Raw genomic sequence first — 24904 nt, 5'->3', positions numbered from 1 at the left:
TGAAATACAATCAGCATATAAATGTTTCAAAATATAACCTATGGTATTTGTTTTATCAGTCTTAACTATGGCACAATTGACATTTTGGAACTGCTAATTCTTTGTCATGAAGAGTTGACCTTTGCATTGAGTATGGTTAGCAGCACTCATTTCCCCCAACTCTGTAGATATCCTCCATAGCTATGAGCCAATAAAAATATAAAGATATTGCAAAATATATTTGGAGTGATACATTATCTCTCAGTTAAGCGACTCTGATTTAATAAATATATTAACTATTTATTTTACAATTTGGAAGACAAATCTTCAAGAACTCAAGACTGACTCCGGTTCTGCACTCAGGGATCACTCAGTGCTCACTCCTTTCAGTAGCTGGCAAGGATCAAACACAGATTGGCAGGTGCAAGACAAAAGTCTTCCCTGCTATACTTTCTCTCCCCCGACCCAAGTCATTAGTGTAATGTTGGGGTCACAATTTAAAATACAAAAGGGAGAGATGTCTATATGAGAGTTCGACCACTTAGAACAATTGTGAACCTTCTACCTACAGGAACGCAAGAATGTTTGTAAGGACAGTTACCGAAGTTCGAAAGTGTCTATATTTTAATGGTGTTCCCCAGAACAAGACATTCTATTATTGGATATTTTAAGCTAAAGGTATTTGAGAAAATATTAGAAGCATAAGTTTGATCCCACTATCTGTACTTGCCCTTCTCCTTTAAAGAAATTAACAACTAAGACTGTCATATGAGAGGTGCTTTGCCCATACCTAGAGGAAGAAACATCTTTATACTGAAGGGTGTGGGACACCAAGAAGAATCTAAAAATCAGATCTTGTCTTATTACACCACTATATTACACTTTGCTCATACACTTGGAGCTTTTATATTTCTCCATGACTGTTCGCTTTCCAATCAAACTGAAGATAAAATAATCAGGTTTAATGATCTTTGGGTTTTGTTTTCTTCTGAACACTCCCAATGGCACAAACAATTTATATGACATAAATGTGTTTGCTTTTTCCCATTTTAATCTGTCTTTTTTAGTTTCATTTTCAAATTCAGTCACATAGTAAGAATACCAATGAAAAATTTTTATTCCCTGAAAATTTCTAGATGTTGTATCTCTAGCACATTGTAGTTAATTAAGATCATAAAATGGGCTAAAAATTAATAAGCATATTAAAAATTTTTGGTTACCAATAGATTTGATAGTTATATAACTGAGAGAAAAATAAACTTTTTTTATTTCAGAGATTTCATTATATAATAGTGAGTGCAATTTGAGGCAGAATAAGAAAAAAATACAAAGTTCTTTGGTGATTCAATTTTATTCGATATATTCCGGCTTCCCAGAGAAGGCATTACTTTGATCACTGTTGTTATTGTTAGCAGAGACTACTAAATAGTAAGCTTTTAAAAATAATTTCACACAATGATAAGTGAATATGTTGATGATTTCCATAAAAATAGGGAATTGCCTGCAAGTACAGTAATCTTATTCTCCACAATACAACTATACACTGCAATTTATTATGAGAATTCAGGAATCAGATTGAAGGGTCGAATATGTAAAGCATACTTCAAAAAACCAAAGACCTTTGGACTATGCAAGATGAGGAAATTGAGTTATGCACCCTGTTATCATGAAATCTACTATTTTTTGGCTTGGCACTGAATTTTTTTCCTTTGTTCTCCTTTCAAATTCTTTATTGATAAAATGTCAGAATTTTCATATTTTCCATCCCTGGAATAGGGTCTCCTCTTATAAAATAGTACGTAAATAAAATTGTCTTCCTAAATGGCAGTTGACTGGGGAGTTTCTGTTAGGGAATAAACCATGAAAAACTTATTAATAAAACTTATTTTGAACATTACTTCAATGTGCAATAGAAATGCTTTATATTGTAATGAGAGTTCACTTGTAGATGCATTAAGAGAATAAAATGAGAGTAATAGCAGTTCTTTAAGGCCTTCTAACTCCTGAAGCACCCTTAAATTTTTTTCTCCTAGGGACAAAAACCAGGCTGATTGAAATTCTTTTTCTGACCAAAATGGTCTTTTAATGGAAGATATAACTGGAGCACTATTGCCCACTGCCACAGAAGAGTATCATAGTCTTAAAAATAGCACCTGTTGAAGTTTGCTTAATCTTCCAGGAAATGATTGTGTGTCATTTGTACTTTGCCTATTTATTTCATATCTCATTCACATACAGCTTGTCAGAATTTGCTGTTTTATTTTTCTTCATTTAAAAATATTATCAGCTTCTGAGAGCAAACAGAAATAACAATTTGTCATAAAAATGTGTGTGAAAAGAAAAATGCGTGTGAGTGTTGAAAATTCTGCAAAGAAAACTGTTGTAAATTATAAAATGGTCGGAATTTCTTAAGTCACTTTTAAGTACCCAACCTTTGCAATTTAGCTGCAGTGTTTTGACTTGCCTCTGGCAAGGATGGCCATGAGTAGCTTTGGAGCCATCCTTGCAAGTGTCAACTGCTGTTGCTTTTGGATACCTACACCCACGAACACCCTTGACGGTTTCCATTGTCTCTAGAATTGGCAATGTATCACACTCCAGGCAAGCTTACTTCATCTAACAGAGCCAAGTTGCTAGCTCTAACCAGCTGACTATAAACTGTGAGTCCAGCTGAGGCTAGCCAGAGTATTTTCATGACATCGAAAGCTAATAAAAAAATTATTTCTTTTTCATGTATCATATTTGAGTATGTTTTGTTATATAGAAAAAAAGATTATTAAGATGATTGCTTCAAAGAAGTGAAATGATACAGTGATAAATTTTGATTTTGTGTTTAGATTTTTTACTTCTAGAATAAAAGCAGCAGTCTCATCTTGAGTGTGTTTGTGTGTGTGTGTATCTTCATAACAGTGGCTATATCATATGTGAAAAATAATTAATGAATCCAATTCAGTGGCAAATATTTACAGCACGATATTGTATTCATTTCACATGAGTTTTTCCCTGGTTGATAGAGACTTTTATTAAGGGACAATGTCTGTTATGGTCAAATCTGAAGACTTTACTTATGGATACACTGTGAATTTTCTCTTTGGCTATAATAAACACCACACAAAGAATACTGTCAGGCAGGTTTCTCTTATTCTCTCTCTCTTTCTTTCTCTTTCCCTTTCTCTCTTTTTCTCTCCCTCATTCTTTCTTTCTCCCCCTCTCTCCCCCTCTCTGCATATATATATGTATATGTACATATATGTACATATATATGCATACAATAATAGATGTAGATGAATTAAATAAAAGTAGTGTCCTCTACTTCCTTCTTTGTTTATACAGTAGTATTTAATATACAGAATGTTTTGTTCTAATAGTATAATACTTAATAAGCTTGAGGCACATTATAAGTAATTTTAGAGTTGCATTGCTACCTACCATTTTTAAGGGTATTTGTGTTTAGAGAAAAAATGCTTTTCTATAAGATATAAATATAATGGTGGCATGAGATACAGAGTTCAGCTGCGATTTAAAATACATCTTTATGAATAATAATATATTGCTCACTACAGGGGCTAAACTTTGCTTGATTGTAGTTTGGGGAAAGAGTAGAGGTATGGATTACATTTTTCTTGATTAAATGTGAGAAATAGCAAATTATTATCCTGACAGTCCAAACAGTAAGTGAACTTATAAACTCTATGAATTCAGAAAATCATGACATTAACTAACATGAGATGGCTAATATCAATGAATACTCAGGGAAAATAAAATGTGCAAAACCCAAGCCATAACAAAGCATCTTTTAGTTTATATCAATAGGGGAAAAAGTAAAACACTGGACCTTAGCTATTAATCAAAAGCTGAAGGTATTAGTTGAGAGCCATTAATTAAAGAAAACAGACTAATAGTGCACATTACAAATGTGTACATAAAAAAGGAAATAAAAAATATAATGACTTAAGGAAATCACTTGAAGTGGTTAACTGTCTAATAATTTTTTTAATAAATGTTTTATAATTTCCTTCAAAGTGATCTAAATTTCAAAATGTTGCTGATATTTACTAGTATTCTGATTAGTAAATTTCACTGCCACACTGTATTCCTTTGTATTTGAATTCCCAGGCAGTAACCATTCAAGAGGAAGTATTTTTTTTTAAATCAAAATGTGTTATTTCATTGCTATAGCAAGGGCACATATAACAAAGCTTAAAAATAGATGTTCTTTTATTTTTTAGTTTATTCATGTAGCACTAGTTTTATGACTGATGACATTTAACTGTGAGTAGGAGGACAAAATGGAGGGTGGAGTCAGTTAGCCTGCCCCATTCTATTATTTTCTATTTGTATTGTCCCATACTGGGGTGGAGTGATAGCACAGTGGGTAGGGTGTTTGCCTTACACATGGCTGACCCATGTTCAATTCCTCTGCCCCTCTCGGAGAGCCTGGCAAGCTACCAAGAGTATCCCACCCGCACGCAGAGTCCCGCAAGCTCCCCGTGGCATATTTGATATGCCAAAAACAGTAACAACAAGTCTCACAATGGAGACAATACTGGTTCCTACTCGAGCAAATTGATGAACAGCAGTAGGACAGTGTTACTACTACTGCTACTACTATTGTCCCATACCAGAAACATAGAGTGGTATTCTAATATAGATTCACATACATACACATATATATTCATGTCATTGCACTGTAACACTGTCATCCCATTGTTCATGAATTTGCTTGAGTGTGCAACAGTAACGTCTCCATTGTGAGACATGTTCTTACTATGTTTGGCATATTGAATACACCTCGGAGAGCTTGCCAGGCTCTACCGTGCGGGTGGGATACTCTTGGTAGCTTGCCAGGCTCTCCGAGAGGAATGGAAGAATGGAACCCAGGTCGACCTCAGGCATGGCAAATGGATTACCCGCTGTGCTATTGCTGCAGCCCAATTCATTCATGTCATTAAATTTAAAAATATGTTCCTAACTACATTACATATTTCAATGGTTCAGTTCTCTTGTGAAGTTATTGCATTTTATTTAGGCAATGAATAGAGAATTTTTTTTCGTCTAAGAAAATTCTGTTCTAGGTATAAATTTATAGTCTCAGGTCCCTCTTAAAACAATAAACAATATACCAAGTCTTGTTTCATATAAATATTTTTATTTGTATTATTTTTAGAGATGGACATTTTTCCAAAGAAAAACTAACAAAACAATTATTCCATGTACTGAAGAATATTGTCTATTTTATTGCTAGGTAAATTTTTTTTATAAGCATTTGATTTATAGTGTGGAAGAAGTTATCTGTTTTTTCTACTTATCTTTTAGCTTTTTTCCTGTTTGTTCTTTATATTACTACAATTTATATGAACTATTTTTCCAATTTGTAAAGGGTTCAGAAATCATCACTTATATCCTGCAAGAGAAAAATTGAAGAACAAAAAAGCAGCAGCTATTAAACCTATCAGAGAATTGATGTCACAAGACAAACAAATGCTCTGAAAAACTGGAAAGGCGATAAAGACAAGGAATTAGAATTTATCATTATCGAGATGGATAAGATCAAGAATTTATAGATAAACTTAATCTGTAACTTATATTTCTAGATGCTGAGTGTGGTTAACTTAGGATTTAAAACTTGTGGGTCCAATTTAAAAGCCTCCACATTTTTGTGTTTTACCTTCAGAAACCTTGTAAATTATCACAGTGAAGATGAGAAACGAATCCCTTTGTACTTTAAGCACTAGTCCCTGTGTGCTTATTACTCAATGAAAGTAATAACTCATATAGATTTCAAGACTATTCTATTTTCTTCCTTTATGGAAAGAATATCACCAGTCCAGTGAACATTCAGCAAGATCAACACTCATTGCCATACTCAAACGTTTTTCTTGTCCTACGGAGCAGACAAGAAGATGAGAAGTATTTGTAACAAGTTTAGCATAGGTACCTGCTAAATAACATAAAACCATCCCCAAACCCAAAATCTTATCATCCTATCAATGGGTCTCTAGTATAATCGGAGGATGATGCAGAGAAGAATCCTATATCTCAAACTCTATTAAAAAAATAAATAAAAGAGCTTTAGTCACCTCCATGACTTTGTCAATCAGGGAAACACTCCAACTGGTCCTCACACCCTGGGCCTGTCCATACACCCACTATGCAAACATTCACTTCTGATATCACATGTGCATCAAGAGGTACTGATTTGTCAACACATCGTTCACAGCATCGTCACCTCTTCCTTGGCCCACAGGACATGGAAAACCCTGCCACCTGGTTCTTGATCCCTGAACCTATCTCCCAAATCCACAGATTCTTGAGCATCTGTACCATAACTCTACATCTTCAATCCCACAATCTTTAAGGACTTGCAGGTATTTATCCTTTTAATGTTCCATAATAACCTTGGTATTGAAGCAGGTCTTAACTGACCAATTAGACTAAATATAAGAATCATCCTATAACTTACTTACATTTCCAACTTTAAAAATATCCAAATCTAAACAGTTATCCTCACCAAGATCTAGCCGTAATCCTAACCATAATGCTAATGCTAACTAATTAAACTAAATCAAACATCCACACTATCTATAAATCTCCCAGCACAGACCATCTGTTCCCTGGATATTGGACTACTGAAGACTCACTATCCTGCTCTAGGCTCCACCCCTCAGGGACCCACATTGCTTAATCTGAATCTGACCTCATTCAAGTAATTTAAGAAGCTAAAAATTCGTCCCATCCTGTAAGCCCAGATCATCTATTCCTCAAACCTTTAGACCAGATCTTCTGACTCAAAAGCCCAAGCTGCATCTAAACCCATATAGTTGTTTCTAGGAGTCCATGGACCACTCAGATCCAAAACTGATCCAAATTCAGATGAAATTCTTCAAAGACTTAAAAATTTCAGTAAAAACAATTTACATGGAATGGGAAGAGACCCCAAATAGCCAAAACCATACTGAAAAATAAGAAACTGGGAGGTATCTCATTACCTGATTTGTAACTAAAATATAAAACTATAGTGTTCACATAAAAAATGATTTTATTACACTTATTGATTTTAATATTGGAACATTGTTACTTAATCTCAAATCTAGAACTGCATCAACATATGTGGCTTTTGTCTACATTAAACTTAATTTTTAAAAATTAATGGAGAAGGAAATTCCAAGAAAATTTAAGAGAAATGGAAGACCAAAAAGCATTGCACAAAAATTGAAATGACTTCAATGAGTTTTTCTGTATTCTATCATGGCCAAGAAAGTAGTTACCTTGGAGAAATATTAATAGATCCCTTCTAAATGAAAGTATGTCATTGAAAAATATTTATTTTCTTTCTTTTTTGTTAGAAGGTGGGGAATTGGGCCTTATCCAGATATTCTTAGGAATCTGGCCCTACTCTCAGGAATCATCCCTGAAAGTGCTCAGGGACAAAAAGTGGTTTCTTTTACTAATTTCTGTTTTTTTTGTGTGTGTGTTTCCAAGTTATTGTCTAGTATTATTTCATAGAAGACTTTAAAGAATCATCTTTATTATTTTTTACATAATGATTTTGCTAGTGATCAATTATCTGCTTTTGTCTGAGAGTGCCATTATGGTATTAACTTGAGAAGCTATTGTTTGGACCACACCTGGCAGTGTTCAGAGCTTACCTGGGTATACTTGGTGATGCTAAAAGATTATATGGTGTTCCAGAGATTGAACCCAGGTCAGCCACATGCAAGGTAAGTACCCTGCTCACTATATTATTGCTCTGGCCCAAACATCTAATGTTTCAACAATTTAAATAACTCTTTGATTTGTTAAGTAGTGAAACTGAGTAGAAAACACAAAGCTATTTACTCCAAGAGTTTACTTCATCTTTCAATCTAGATCTCCATGTTGGAAGAAAAGAGTGCTTTTGATTAATGCAGAGAAAGAGATAATTCTGTTTGGTAGTTTCTCTAGACTGCAATAAGCAGCTATTACAGCCATTGGCCCAAAGTCATTCTAAAACTCAATTGAAAATATAATATCTAATCCTTGATTAGAGTTAAGTTCTATTATTTAAAAATAATTTTCTGCATCTCCTGGAATACATTCTGGTTCTGTGGCTCAATTTTCTCTGAATCATTTGAATAATTTCTTAATTATTAGTTTTCAGATTATTTTTTTCTGAATGTGTGGGTGTTAGGTTCATCAGAATTCATCACACCTACAAATCCATTCAAGATTTCTCCTTTATTTGGACCAAGAGCCAGAATCCTAAAGATAACACTCTTACAATCCTAAAAGCCTCTTTACTTTGCTAATAGGGTATATGGAGCCTTTATAGATTTAAATCCTCTTGAAATTTTAACAGAGGAATTTGGTTTTAAACACTGTACTTTCTATTTATCTTGATGACATTTCTTCCTTGGAGTGGTATTTTCAACTTTTATATAGAATAGCACTGTAGCACTGCCTTCCCATTGTTCATCGATTTGTTCAAGCGGGCCCAGTAATGTCTCCACCGTGAGACTTGTTGTTACTATGTTTGGCATATCGAATACATCACAGGTAGAAAGCCTGGAAAGTTACCTGTCGTGTATTCAATATGCCAAATACAGTAACAAGTCTCACAATACTCTTGGTAGCTTACCAGGCTCTCTGAGAGGGGCGGAGGAATCAAACTCTGGTCAGCCGCATGGGCCACTTACAAAGCAAATGGCCTACCCCCTGTGCTATCACTCCAGGTTTATACTTATATAGAATAGTAATAAAACTAGTTTTATTTTTGAATACAAAATATTCTGCCTAGAATAATTCTTCATTCACATTCTCTCCATTGATAGACAGTAGTATTATCATCTGTCATTAAATGAGATGTGTGTATTGAATTAAAAATTGACAATATTGGCAAAGTATCTGCATCCAGATTACACAGATTGCCTTTATTTCAAAACCAAATTAATTCCACCCATTCATTCCAACTTTTATTATGGCACCATCCTACAGTCTGTTCCAACAAGGTATTACAAAGTGTAGCACAGTATAACCTGTTGCCTTAAATTATACATTTTAGGTTAAGACACCAAGTAAAGCTTAGGTGTGTCATATTTCTATTCACACAGCAAAAACATATGATTGGTCTGTATTTATCCATAGAATTACTTTATTTGGAGCTGAATGAATTTATTCACTTTCTCTGTATCTGGGGACTTATAGGAGACTATCCAGTAAAGCAATAATAGGCTGCTTCTTCAGCTTTAGTGGAGACTTAAGGTTTGGACACCTCACTTAGATTTAATACTTGAGAAATATTAAGAAGCATAACAAGAAGCTACAAGGCTCCTAATGACCAAGCATGAGATGTCTCAAAACATTTCCATATACATACATTTGACAAAGCACATCATTAATGTCTTTAATGTAAGTTCATTAATTTCACAAGAGAGAATTAGATTTCACCTCCTTATAGGAAAAGTAGCACAGTAGTTCTGAACCATTTATAATCATAATAGTCTCCTTCTTGGTAATTTCTAATGGGGTGTGATATGTGTAGGCTCACACTGGATAAAATGACAAAAATAATTATTGCAATAATTTTTTATTCTCCAGGTAATTTTCCTTCTCCCTGTCTGTAATTTAGAAATATATATTCCTATTATTTTATAAATTCAAACATTTGTTCAATAATGAACTGTACTCTTAATCACTTGATCACTTGATATCCTGTTACTCATCGATTTGCTCAAGCGGGTGCCAGTAACATCTCCATTCATCCCTGTTGCGTGCTTGCATAGCTCAATGGCATCTGTTCATTCTAGGAACATGAAGAGCCTTAAATCGATCGTTCAGGGTCTTGACAAAGTCTGATCATCTCATAGGTGGGTGTCCATGCGATCTTTTGACATCCCATGGAATCCAGTTGGTAATGGCTCTAGTCCAGCACTCGTCTCTAAGTCTCATTACGTTCCCAGCCCATCTGACTTTCAACGCTTTGGCAAACGAGACAGCATCCCTGATTCTTGAGCATTGATGGAGGTTGGAACTTCGGATTCTATCTCTCATTTGAGTGAAGCATGATACTCCAAGCATAGCTCTTTCGATTCCTCTTTGAGAGACCCAAGCATTCTCATCCTGTTTTCATAGGGCCCAGGTCTCTGAGGCATATGTTAATGCAGGAAGAACAGTGGAATCAAAGAGATGTGCTCAGAGCTGGAGATTCTTTGTCCTCTTAGTTATTTTTTTCGAGGCTCTTGAATATTAATGTACTCTTAATAAGTAACTAAAAAATCAGACAAACAAAGCTGATATTTTCAGACTCACGGACACACAAAATAAACCTTGGTCAAAAGAATTAATTTTCTCACCGAAGCAAGAGAGGAGGTTGGTTGTGTGTTTGTTGATGCTTAAAGAAAAGGTTTAACTGGTGTTGCTGAGTGTCAATCTTCTGACTTTATTTCGACTCAGTTTCAGGTCTTTATTACTATCTTGTCTTTATGGATCTTTAATTCCACGCTCAAATAGAGTGTCAAAAATGTCTATTTGCCTTCAGACTTCCAGATAACCCAAAATTGCTACTGTGCCTTTGGTCAGATCCCAAAAACTTGGGGCAAAGCTTACCAAGAAAATAAACGGCCAAAATTTAGGTATGTGGGAAACACACCCACAAACCACCTCCGGCTCAGCTATATAATTGGAGGCATGGCCTCTCTGGTTCCTGATTGAACTGCTAATGGCCATGATCCCAGAGACTCAGAAACAAATCTCAAAACCCAGCGGCTTTTGGCAGAAATGCGTCTGGTCCCTGCAGTAGGTTACTGGTGCTGGGCCAACCCAGGTGGGAATAGATTTCTTGCCTTGGCCTGTTCCCCCTGGTGGCCCAGTAGCCGCCATCTTTCAGAGGCCACTGGACAGTCAGGTTTGGGCCCCCAGGGACGAGACACACAGGGCCTCACAGAATGGGGGTGGAGCCAGTCCTGTCCTCCCCACCCTACCAAGACCCCAAGTTATCTCCCACGAACGGCCTCTCTGGCTCCTGATCAAGCTGCTTAATGGCCATGATCCCAGAGACTCAGAAACAAATCTCGAAACCCAGTGGCTTTTGGTAGAAATGCGTCCAGATCCCACAGTACGTTACTGTTGCCGGGCCACCCCAGGGAGATAACGGTGTTGTTACTCCTCCTGCTCTCCCTTGGCAGCTTGGTGGCCATCATCCTCCAGAGGCCATTGGACAGTCAGGCTTGGGCCCGCAGTGACGAAACTTGTTGGGCCTCATGGGATATGGGGGGTGGGGGGTAGCCGGGCCTGTCCTCCCCACCCCAACAAGACCCCAAGTCATCTCCCACGAACGGCCTCTCTGGCTTCTGATCAAGCTGTTTAATGGCCATGATCCCAGAGACTCAGAAACAAATCTCAAAACCCAGCGATTTTTGGCAGAAATGCGTCCAGACCATGCAGTAGGTTACTGTCGCCGGGCCACCCCAGGGGGGAAAGGGTGATGTTCCTCCGCCTGCTTCCCCAGGGTGCTTGGTGGCCGTCATCCTCCAGAGGCCATTGACAGTCAGGCTTGGGCCTGCAGTGATGAAACATGTTGGGCTTCACGAGATGGGGGGAGGGGTGAGCCAGGCCTGTTCTCCCCACCCCAACGAGACCCCAAGTCATCGCCCACAAACGGTCTCTCTGGCTCCTGATCAAGCTGTTCAACGGCCATGATCCCAGAGACTCAGGAGCAAATCTCGAAACCCAGTGGCTTTTGGCAAAAATCCCTCCATATTTAAGTCTTAAAATTTTGGAATTTCAAAAATCACATGGCCTTACTGCAGACACGCAGAATCATATGTTCTTCATAACCAGCAATAGAACACAAATTTTCTACTGTTGTCTTTCAGCATATCTGAGTGTTGGAGTAAAATCTCAAATAATAATGGTGGTTCTGGTGTTGAAATATTGAATGGGATCAAAGTAGAGAGAGAGTAATGTGGAAATCATCTGCCCCACAGGTAGGGGGAGGGAGGGTATACTGGGGTTTTTGGTGGTGGAGAATGGGCACTGGTGAAGGTATGTGTGTTTCATTGTATGACCAAGACTTAGACCCGAAAATTTTGTAACTGCTCTCACGGTGGTTCAATAAAAAATGAAAAAATGTATTTATTGTAAGAATTATTTATGATTTAACCTTTACTGACTATTATGATCAGGAAAATATAATATTAACCTCAAGCCACACTCATTCCTGAAGTAAAATTGTGTATAATGTCATATGGAATGAAAAAAATATGAGATTGACACAGAGAGCCACTGGAAAATTTTTGACAAATAAAAATTAAGAATCTGATACAAAAAAGCTAATGCTACTGATTTTTATCACAGTTTTTCATTATTCCTTTGCATGAATATCTGGTCCTCAACTTCTTTGCTTACTTGTTGACTTTTATTCATCCTTCTCACATCTTTCTAAAGTTCATCTTTCCTATGAAATCTATATGGACTCATTCACTTCCTTCTCTTATCTTGTATAGGTTCCCTCCTCAAGGCTTATCACTTAAAGTGTCATCTGGTCCTCAAATTAGCTCAAATTAAATTTTAGCTTCCTAAGTTGGTATTCTGTAATGAGCCTGCCTATATCATGACTATATTTTCACTTAAGTCAGTTTTCTCAGAGCAGTAGTTTACTTTGGAAAAGAAACTGAAGTTTAGTCATTTTTGAAATTTTGGAAGATCTAAGTGAGTCAATTCTACACACTGCAAATAAGTTCTGTTTATTTAGATGAACTAAAAGATCTCATGTATATTAGGTTAGAATTATGCTTTCATTATGAAGTTTATAAATTTATTATGGCTTTAATACAGTTTTATGGCTAGCCAAAGACATAAAGTAATACACTATAGTTTCATAAAAAAATAGGTCTGAGTGTTAAGTCATGGATGACTTTACCTTACCAGTAAAACTATGACTGATCAAAGAGGTATAAGAAGAAACTTCTTCAAGAAGAATATCTGAATTCAATGTCTTTTTAAAAGAAATACAAGAGAGTTCTGTATAAATAGCTTACATGCTACGGTTCCATCCCCAGCACTATATGCTCTTTAAGTACCAACATAATGTGAGAACAAAGCACAGATCTTAAATAACCCACCCAAACTGCCCAGTGTGTTCCCACCCCCTCTTCCTGAAGAAAAGAAAAGGAAGAAAAGAAAAAAAACCCAACAATTTCTTTGTGAAGACATTTTCCTATCCATGACACACAGAAATGAAGCAGAAAATTTGTTATCATTAGAGAAACTGGCTGCATAGAAAAGGCAAGCTCCCTTAATGGAAGAACATCAATGGAGAGAGCAGATCGTGATGATGTTGTTACGTTTATGTCTTAATAATCCTTGAGCTGCCAAACTCCTCACATGATAAATGTGTTCACTGTTTAAGTCAGTTAGTATTGAGTTTTGCATTATTTCTAGCCAAAGGCATCTTTATTAATGACAAGAATCAGAGATGTCAGAGACGAATGTTGAGTTTATTGATTCCCAGCTCAGGAATTTTTCCAAGAAATATCTATTTTTCATGAAAGGTAGAACACTGACTTAAAACAGAGGATTGTAATTTGTGGTTCTGAGCTAAAAAACTAATGGAAAACACTGCTTACCTAGATAATTATTCCTAGAGATGATGTTTATGAAAGGAAATGCGGGCATCTTCATAAATTCTCGGAATAATGAAAACACAATTTCTATCATTGTATAATTTTGATTCTTATAATATGCTTGAAAATTGACCTGCCCAAACAAAATTTTTGTCTTGTTTAGTGGTTACACCCAGCGATGCTTAGGGGTTATTCCTGGTTCTGCACTCGGGAATTACTCCTGATGATGCTTGGTGGACCATATGGGATGCCACCAGAAATCAGTCTTAGGTCAGCTGTATATAATACAAATGTTCTATCTAAGTACTACTACTCTGTCTACATTTTTAATTCATGCGATGGCAGGTTTTATGTTTATTTTAATTTTTTCTGGTATAGTGGATAAAAGTGAGTTAAAAAAGTGAGTAGATGGTATAGAATAAAAACTAAATAACCATATACTTAAAAACTGAGCAAAGTAACAAATCCATATAAATAGAGAGAAAGATATGTGAAGAAGAAAGAACAATATGACCAATTTATTTATTTTTCTTTTTTTTGTTGGGGGGCCACACCCTAGAGGTGCTCAAGGATTACTCCTGGTAGTGGTCATGGGACTGAAATGTGACAGGGATCAAACTGCGTTGACTTTATGCAAGGCAAACACTTCACCTGCTGTATTTTTGCTCCAGTCCTGACTAACTCTATTTCAATGGTTTAAATAACATGATTAAATTATAACTTGCCACAGGAAAACTAAAAGAAATATATAGTGATAAATATATATTGTTGGAAAGAAATGAACTTTAAATGAAAAGCAATAAAAAATGTATACATGCTTGATTTAAAAGTAAGATTTGTTTATTTTTACTATAAATTTCTCCCAGGGCTAATTTCAAAAATTAGCAATGACTTCAGCGTAGAGTTATGTTGTTTCCCACGGAGCTGGGTGAGAATAACCTCTTCAAAATGGAAAGTCATAAAGCAGGTCTGTTCCCTGATATTTCTTTTCTAAACATATGAGGTAGTTTGTGTGTGTGTGTGTGTGTGTGTGTTTGTGTGTGTGTGTGTTTGCGATGCATGCACCCTGAACTTTCTTAGACAGAAAAAGGGAAAAGGATTGGGCAAAAATTGTTGAATGATAATAATGTTCCATTCTGCAGGTTTTGACTCCTAAGTACGGTTGGAGCTGAGGTTCATCAAGATTGAGCAATTCACATTTACTTAGTGATTTGTGGAACCATGAAAACAAACAAAGTGTTAGTTGAGTCTTCTATTTCTGATGATTTTCCATATTATAATTCAAACCCCACAATAGACTCTACTCTGATGTCTAAGTGATGGGCAGATGAAACTGAAGAGTAATTTAGCTTTCACAGTTTTAAAATGTGTTTTATTTCCTAGAAGAAAAATACAGCCCTGAAATTGGTGTTTTCTTGAATACATTGATTAAAATGTTTACAATTGACATGATTTAATGAGCTCTATATTTTTATTGTTTGTGCTATGTTTGTAATGAATTTATCCATTAGAGAGTTATTGAACACTCATATCATATTGGATGTTGCCTTTGTTTTTTATCACTGCTATAACAAATTACCATAAACCCGGAGACTTAACACAAATTAAATTTCTTGCAGTTCTGGAAGTCAAAAGTTTGAAATGAGTTTTATAGGACTAAAGTCAAAATGTCAATCGAGCTGGTGCCTCTAAGGGAGAATCCATGTCTTGCCTCTTCCACTTCCAGAAGCTGTCATGTCTTGATTCACTGTAAAATTACTCCAATTGCATCTGTCACAAGTCTCTTACTACTCACTCTGATCTCCTGCTTCCGATTTATTAGGATTTTTATAACTATTGCATATCTAATGGGATAATTCTTTGTGATTTCCACATCACAAGATCTTTAACTTCATTAACTCTGCAAAATTCATTTTTCCTTATAAGGCAATGTTACTATGTCTTTGCAATTCAGAAATAAACATTTCATATTTTACCAGAAATAGCACTGTAGCACTGTTATCCCATTGTTCATTGATTTGATCAAGCAGACACCAGTAACGTGTCCATTGTGAGACTTGTTGTTACTGTTTTTGGCATATCGAATACGCCATGGGGAGCTTGCCAGGCTCTGCCATCTGGGCAGGGTACTCTCGGTAGCTTGCCGGGCTCTCTGAGAGGGACGGAGGAATCGAACCTGGGCAGGCTTGCTTCTGCAGCACATATACTAAAATTGGAATGATACAGAGAACTAACTTATAAAATAAAAAAATAAATTAAAAAAAAAGAGCAATCGGGGACAGCGTGTATGCAGCCAACCTTCTTGGGGTGTCTCTCTGCAGGCTCCTCCTGGTAGCACATGCTTCTGTGGGGTGCAAGAGGGCCCAGTGTGGAAACATGAGCGAGGCCATCCTTCCCTGGCCGGTCCTCTTCATCCCGGCCACAGCCCTCTTCCTGCCCCTCTCACTTCCTCCTTATCTTCTCCTGTTTCCCTGAATCCCAGCATCCTGGGGCCTGCAGTGGGGTCTTGTTGCTCAGCTTCCCCCCCTTTCTTAATGAGCCAATTTCTGCCAAGAGATGGTGTCTGGCTGTGTCATCCTGTCCCTGCCCCACTTCAAAAATGGCTGGGACATGCCCTTGAGACTGGGAGCAGGAAGGAGGTGCCCCCCCACCCCCATGTCACCCCACAGGGATTCTCAGCTACAGGTAGGCAAGTGGGTGTCCTGTAGGCCTGGGCCAGGGCTGTGTGTCCCCTCTCTCTGTGCCTCCGTTTCTGGCCACTGCGTGAGGACATGAGCCTCTGGCACACAGGACTGCCCATGAGCTGGTGCCTGGCACAGCTGAGTGCCTGCAGTTACCAAGAGCCAGCGCTGCCCGACTGAAGGAGGGATTCTAGCGACCCCCCATTCCCTTCTTATCTGGAGCCCATCGCAGGGAAACGGCGGCAGGGACAGAGACAGAAAGTCCACTGGGAAGTTCCAGAGGCCACCCTGCAGGGCGCTGCCAACAACAACTTATTGGTAAATTCAGCTGACAACACATGGAAAAGAGAGACAGTTATACAGTGTAGTAAGATAAATACGTGTATTTTTTTTATTTTGTAAAAAAATATTGTTTTAATCAAACTCATTAAATTTTTCTCTTCTTTTTATTATTATAAAATAAGTATATGTAATGCTTTAGAAATGTAAGTGCTGGGAGAGAAATACAGGGAAATAATGAGATCAGAAGAGAAAATGTTTGCCTCCAGCTAAGAGTGCAACTTTTCTCAAGAGGATGGAAATTTGTAGGATGGAGCAGAATTTAGACTGTAGAGATATTATAGTAAATGGAAGGTGACTGTACTACCTCACCTTGTCTACCCAGAACCAGGACCCCATGTTGTAGACAGATGTTTCAGGGTCCTATCTAGCTTGGGGTATTGAGTTGATCAACAACATGACATGCAGTATGGAGACATACGAAAGTATCTTACCCTCAAATTCTTGAAATAAACAATAACAAGAACATTGCCTTTGTTTTTTCTGCTTAAAATAAATACCTACTAGAAAGTTCTCATCTTGCATAATTGAAACTTCATGTTACAAGGTGATGTTGACTAACACTATTTTTACATACATTAAATTTGCTAAGACAATAAATCTTAAGTGTTCTTGTCACAAAAAAGAGGGGAAAAAATAGAATAAGATGTGACTATAGAGATAATGGACATCTTAAACCACGGATGGTGATTATGTCCAAGGTATACATATATCAAAACATCAGATGATATATCCTAACTAGATATAGTTTTACTTATGAGCTATACCTCAGTTTAACTGGAAAAGTGATTTCCAAGTTTAAGTAAAAGAGTGCCTCTCTTTGTTAAAATCATGTTGAAGGAATTTCCTATATTAGACTAAAGGATGCCCTATATCAGTCTCCAAAACCCCATTTGTCCCAGAACACCTCCAGTAGTGATCCCTGAGTGCAGTCAGGAGTAAGTCCATATCAGTATCAGTTGTTTGTTTACCCATAAACAAACAAAAGATGAGTATAGTTTTAGACATGGAAAGATGTGCTATTTTGTTAGTAAAGTAAAGGCCCTATTTTGTTAGTTTAGAAAAAAATAGTTTATAAAGCAGCTAAATGGAATTTTGACTTAAAAGTTCATGTACACTACTAAATAAGTACCGTGAGAATTAAAAGTAGCATGTTGGTAGTTTTTATATTTATTTGCACTGTAGCACTGTAGCACTGTCTTCCCAGTGTTCATCACTTTATTGACCTACAGCCTCCATTGGCAGCAAGGTGCTAGGTGGGGAGATGGCAAGAATGGCACCTTGGGGACAGGAGGACTACCCCCACTAAATCCCCACCCAAAAATTAACATTCATCATGGATGTGTGTGCAAATTTGCAGGGCTATGTGGCCCCTAGAGAGTGGTGAGTTGTCTAATTTTCAAAAGGCAGCTGCATCCTTGGAGGTGCTTGAAGTCTTAACATTTTTGGGGGGATGTGGAGGGAAGCCTTGCAAGCAGTGCATTAGGTAACACCCCTGGAGAAGGCTCTGAAGTAGGGGACCACTCCCTTGAGCTGCCCCAAGAAGCTCATGGAGAGACAGAAGCATTGCCTGCAGAGAGGCCGCATGCTGGGAGAATTGAGCCTGAGAGTCAAGTCAGGCAGGATCCTTAGATTTTGGGACACACAGGGTGGTGCTTGGGGCTGATCCCTACAATATGCTTTTTGGTTTGCTTTATCTAGGCCCCTTTTTCACAGGAAGTACCGATTTCATTTGTAATTTTTAAAAGTGATGTTACTAATGAACTTTGGAAAAAAAGAGTGCTTCAAGTTCTTACTCCCCTCCATTCCATCCCCAATGATGCAAATATTTTATAGGATTACTTCATGTATATCCCTGAGAATTTAATGATACAAATAAAGGCATAGATCAGAGATCCTAAACGTGAAAATGTTTGATAAAATAAAGACTCGGTTGCCATCTCAGAATAATTTATAGTTTCTCAGTAGTATAATTATAACAATGTATTATGAGAATTATATAATTATATTTAATTAATTGCAGTGACTCTTGGCCACTTTAACCTTCACCTATGAATATTATTAGCAATCAGATTGAATCTAATGTTATAAATGAATAAAACAGGTTTTTATTTCCATTTTTATTTTGTTTTTATTCTTTTTTTTGTTTTCTTTACTGGGAAGTGCTATTTGGAATGTATTAGAGTACTATCAAATCTATATATTATATATTATTTTAACAGTACCGTTAAGACAGAAATAAAGAGAAAATTCAATAGTATTAGCATGATAAAGTGAAAACTATTAATAAGGAGAAAATTCATCATAATCATCAGATTTGAGTGTTATAAAGAAGCACAGTATGTTTGCGGTTGGAAAAATTGCATTGCAAAGTCATTTAATTTCTATATGGATTTTTGTGTTTGTCTGAGTAATTAGGATAAATAATTCTGACTGGTTCTAAAAGCCATGGATACTGACAAAATAAAGGAGTAGATGATAGAAAGCAGATGGATCATTTAATTTATTTCTCAATTACAGTTGACACATCGGACACAGAAATCTGCAAGTCATCTATTTCTTTATGGTCCATTTTGCAGCTGTGTTTATTGTCATAACAAATAAATACACTATCTCATTAATAAAACACAGTAATTTTTATTTCAGAAAACACAACCACCAACAAAGCTTATGCTTCCCAAAAACACATATACAGAAAGGGGAGAATATTTAACTAACTTAATGCAGCAGAAGAGTAAGATCTGTATGGGGTAGAAATTCTAGAAAATGGTCACAACAGTGTATAACCTGTCACCTTTTAGGAAGTGACATAGGAACAGTGATGGAAGGTCAGGAGCACATTGGTGGTAATTAAATGTAGCAAACATTGTACATAAATGCCACTGAATTAGTAGTGCTACAAAAATTTCCTACGTATTAATAAAATAAATCTTAAAATGATAAAAAATAAAATTTGAGACAGTTTTCTTTTCAGAAAGTCACTTGAGTTAGTAGACTCACACTTGGGTTTCTGAGTTTTTTCTTTTTTTGCATTAGTATGTGTTACAGCTGAGATGCATATGCATAGTAAGGGTTACGAGAATCCATGTTAAGATCTCCAGTTCAGGGCCTGGAGCCATAGCACAGTGGGTAGAGCATTTGACTTCCATGCGGCTGACCCGGGTTCGATTCCCAGCATCCCATATGGTCACCTGAGCATGTCCAGGAGTAATTTCTGAGTGCAGAGCCAGGAGTAACCCCTGTGCGATGCCGGATGTGACCTAAAAAGAAAAAAAAATCACTGCTCAAACAGAAATTCCAGATTTTTTCATTTTCATTTTTCATTTCATCATCCTGTTATTCGTCGATTGCCTCGAGGAGGCCCCAGTAACGTCTCTTTCATCCTAGCCCTGAGATTATATTCAAGGCTCTTTAGGAGAATGAGACCCATCATTGTTATTGGTATTTGGCATATTTGGTACGCCACGGGGAGTTTGCCAGACTCTGCCCTGTGGGCAGGCTACATTCAATAGCCTGCAAGTTTGTCCAAAGTAGGAATGAGACAATAAGATGTCATAAAAAAAAAAAAGTTCTGATAAGATGTCGCACCGCTGCAGTTCCGGGATCTGGATTTTATAGTCTCTGAGTCTTGGCCACTAATGGGATTACACGGCGCCAGGGGGCCAGGTGGTGGGTGTGACCCCGCCTACTGGGATTTGGAGGATCTGGGTGGAAGATGCTCAACTCCAATCCGCGTAGGCTTGGAGATCTCGGCCCTGGAACCCGCGTGGCTTTGTCCCTCTGCCAGTACCTTCATGTATGCAGAGAGTGGTCTCAGCATGGTGGTGGCTGGTCCTGGAGGTCTTCGGCTGCAGGAGCCCTGATTGGGGCGGGGAGGAAAGCTCAACCCGCTCCCCTCCAAGGGGCCCCGGGAAGGAACACCCAGGCGCGGGGGCAGAAGACTGCACTGTTCTCGTCCGGGATCTGGATTTTATAGTCTCTGAGTCTTGGCTACTGATGGGATTACACGGCGCCAGGGGGCCAGGTGGTGGGTGTGACCCCCGCCTACTGGGATTTGGAGGATATGGGTGGAAGATGCTCGACTCCAATCCGAGTAGGCCTGGAGGTCTCGGTCCCGGAACCCGCGTGGCTTTGTCCCTCTGCCAGTACCTTCATGTATGCAGAGAGTGGTCTCAGCATGGTGGTGGCAGTCTTCTGCCCCTGCGCCTGGGTGTTCCTTCCCGGGGCCGCTTGGAGGGGAGCGGGTTGAGCTTTCCTCCTCGCCCCGACCAGGGCTCCTGCAGCCAAAGACCTCCAGGACCAACCACCACCATGCTGAGACCACTCTCCGCATACATGAAGGTACTGGCAGAGAGACAAAGCCACGCGGGTTCCGGGGCCGAGACCTCCAAGCCTACTCGGATTGGAGTCGAGCATCTTCCACCCAGATCCTCCAAATTCCAGTAGGCGGGGGCCACACCCACCACCTGGCCCCCTGGCACCGTGTAATCCCATCAGCGTCCAAGATTTAGAGACTATAAAATCCAGATCCTGGACGAGAACAGTGCAGTCTTCTGCCCCCACGCCTGGGTGTTCCTTCCCGGGGCCCCTTGGAGGGGAGCAGGTTGAGCTTTCCTCCCCGCCCCGACCAGGGCTCGGGCAGCCGAAGACCTCCAGGACCAGCCAGATTTTTTCACTGAGAAAATATCAGTGACTACCTATGGTGCAGCAATTGAAGTTGTAAGATTTGCACATGTCGAATTAGTGGCAGATAAGTTTTCTATCCTCAAGTAAACAGATGAACTGCTTGCTACCTTTTTACAGCTTCCCCCTAGAGTAATCCAGTCAGTGCTGAGGATGTGGGTGGGGAAGTTGCTAAAGGTTAGTCCAATGATAAAGATACATATGTTTTGATGTTTTCTTTCATCACTTTGGATTTAGAATTCTTCTGGCCTATGAGCAAGCAGTCAATGTTGGCAAGGACCGTAGCAATGAAGATACAGGACCCTGCTGGAGAAATAGCTCACCAGGTAGAGCACATGCTTTATGTTGGAGGTTGGGGTTCCCTGCGTCCTGCTAGATGCAGTATCCTCCCCAAAATTAAATGAAAGAAAAAGGAAAAAGAACTGAAGGTGCTATTTAAAACACATTCCTTTGCAATATCCTTGAATATTTGACAATGAGCCATTTTCATTCAGTAGCTTTACTTATGAAAAATCCCCGCAAAACATCAAGAACAATTTTTGTCACAGATGCATAAAGATCTCCGTTTAAATCTTGGTTCTGCATATTTTAGCTTTCTTACCCTAGATTATTAAAATGTCTTTGGGCTCAGTTTCTTCATCTGAAGCACAGAGATCATAGACCATAAAGTCAATTTGATTATGTGTTTGGACATAGGAGGAGATAAAAATTATTACTTTGAATTAAAAGACATAGCTACTTTACATTTTATATTACTATGATCTTTAATACAAATGAAAATATTAAATACTACTGTGCAGATAATAAATATATTAAATGTATAATAATATGCTTTCTTGAGAAATAAGCTTAAAGATTTCAGCTGGGAAGTTTTTCTTTTTTCTTTTTATTACTACTCCTTTTATTAGATGTTGGATTTGGGGCCACAATTTGCAGGGATAAGAGGCTACACATTGTTTGGTATATGGGACGCAGTGACTCTTGGTATTGCTCACAAGACAATCATAAAAAAAAAACAGGACATGGCATATGCAAAGCATATGCTCTAACCTTTGAACTACTTGCAGGTCAATTTAGGGGTTAGATAAATGACTCACATTTCCATAATGCATACTAATCCAGTAAGACATACCTTCAATTCCTTTGTATTTCCATTTTTGAGCTAATTTGGGGTGCTGCACAAGTCATCAAACTTCAAAGGTATGATCAGTATAGCATTAGGCAAATAACAGATGACAGATTTGGATTCACTAAAAAGGCACTGTAGCACTATAACACTATCTTACTATTGTTCAAGTGGGCACCAGTAATGTCTCCATTGTGAGACTTGTTGTTACTGTTATAGGCATATCAAATATGCCACGGGGAGCTTGTAAGGCTCTCCATGTGGGTGGGATGCTCTCGGTAGCATGCCAGGCTCTCCGAGAGGGATGGAGGAATCGAACCCGGATCTGCCATGTGCAAGGCAAATGCCCTACCCTCTGTGCTGTCGCTTTGCCCCACTAGAAAGGCAACATGGAAAAATCAGTCTAGGAAAACTGGTTTAGATATGAGCATATTAGAATGTGTTCACTTTTTTTTTTATTGAATAACTGTGAGATAGACTATTACAAAGTTGTTCATGATTGGGTTTTTCATACAGTGTTCCAACAACCATGCCTCCACCAGTGTACATTTCCCAGCACCAACATCCTCTGACTCTGCCTCTCTGTCTCTGTCTCTGTCTCTGTCTGTCTCTCCCTCTGTCTCTGTCTCTCTCTATCTCTCTGTCTCTGTCCCTCTGTGTCTGTCTGTCTGCCTGCCTGTCTGTCTGTCTGTCTCTCTCTCTCTCTCTCTCCTTCTGGGCTTTGTGGTTTACAATACAAATACTAAAAGATGATCAGGTATATCCCTTCATCTATTTTTAGAATGTTTCCCCTTTTGATGACAGTTCCTAAAACCTGAAGATTTTGGTAAATTGAAAGATTGTTACTAACCCACCTATCACACTTACAATAATTGGAGGTTCATGCAAATTTGAGATATGATAGACATCTCCTTTGTTCTCACTCTAGGCACAACAGGATATTTCCTGATGAAATCTGATAGTGATTCCAGATGAGAGAAAAAGAGAAATGAGCAAGGCAGAGGAAGAGGGGTGGGTTTAGATCCTGAGTTGTAAAGTGGTAAAATTAAGAAAGCCTTTTGGGAAAAAATGGGCAAGTAAAAATTAAGAAATGGATGACTTTATGGCTTGTTATGTAACTGATGCTTTCTTCATAATCCCCAAACTTTTTTTCAGTGAATGAAAATGTATGAATTAAAAATACAGTTGTAATCACTTACGGGGAAAGTACTGAAAGTTTTGTTTTTTTTTTTCTAGCAGAGGGTGCAAAAGCAATTTACGGACAAAGATCCAAGAAACAGAAGGCCAAAGAACCTTTATTACCATGACAATTTAGGGATATCTTTGGGGGATGTGAACTCCCCCAGATCAGGAGTGCCCAGTATCTGAAGCAATTTTGCCTAGATCTATATATTCTGCTTTTCCAGCAAACATATGGTTCACAGTCACAATTTTCAACACATGTACCATTAAGAGTTTGTTATCTACATGTGCAGTGTGATTAAAAGTATAGGCTCACCATGCAGTGATATGAAAAAATGAGACACAGCAGCTATTTTCTCTATGGCATCATCATCACAGAGGAGGTTCTTTGCCACCAAGGGATGTGCAAAGAGAATTTTCAGTTCACTCCAAGTTGTCTCAGAAGTACAGTCTGAAAAACTCTGAGCTCTTTGTGAAGCTCAGTTTTCCAAAGCTCAACTTATTCATAAATAATGACTCTCTTGATCCCTGCTCAGTAGGAGTATTGCATGAATAGCGGTGACAGCTAAGGACAAGAAGTCCTGGGGCACAATTGTGAGAAAGCAGGGGGTGGTTGGCAGTGGTTTTCTGGAGTGTGAAGTGATGTGTGGGTTCCTTGAAGATGCCAATTCTTTGAATCTCTGTAGGCTCTGTTGGAAAGATAAATGGGAAAACAGTCAGAGGAATTTTAACTTCAGGCTTAGGTCAAAATTGCAGTAGAAAATGGGTGACAGGTGGTGGCTGCTTCCCTACAGTAATTTTAAACTCATTAAAAAATTATATAACTTGGCCACCAATTGGCAAAAATCTAAGGCTAGAATTTCTAGTTCGTAAGCCAATGTCGCTTTCCTCTACGCTTATCATCTTCTAGTTCAAGCGTTTGTGTTTAAAAGACAAAATTTAGAGAGCAGCTTAGTAATACTTGGAGAAAGCATTAGAGCTATTATTATGCGGTCATTTCTACATTATGACTACACATAAATATAGTTACAGAGAAATCATATAAAATGTGTAGATATACATACATATATTAAACATCATACAAATGTACTGCTTAATACCAGGAAAGCATACCACAAAATTGTTTCTACCAAGAAATGAACTCTGAGACTTACAGTAATAATGTTTAGGGGAAAAAATAGAAAATAACCTACTTACTGCTATAGTCATGTACCTCTTTATTTGTTCTGGCCAAAACAATTAGATGAAACAATCTTTTATTTACCTCAAGTTATGGTTTTTGCTGACTACACGTAAAGAAATCCCAAATGTAG

Source organism: Sorex fumeus, unplaced genomic scaffold, assembly GCF_029834395.1.
Source record: "Sorex fumeus unplaced genomic scaffold, SorFum_2.1 ptg000043l, whole genome shotgun sequence".
In the NCBI taxonomy this organism is placed as follows: domain Eukaryota; kingdom Metazoa; phylum Chordata; class Mammalia; order Eulipotyphla; family Soricidae; genus Sorex; species Sorex fumeus.
The sequence above is the reverse complement of the archived record's forward strand: the minus strand, read 5'-3'. Positions refer to the sequence as shown.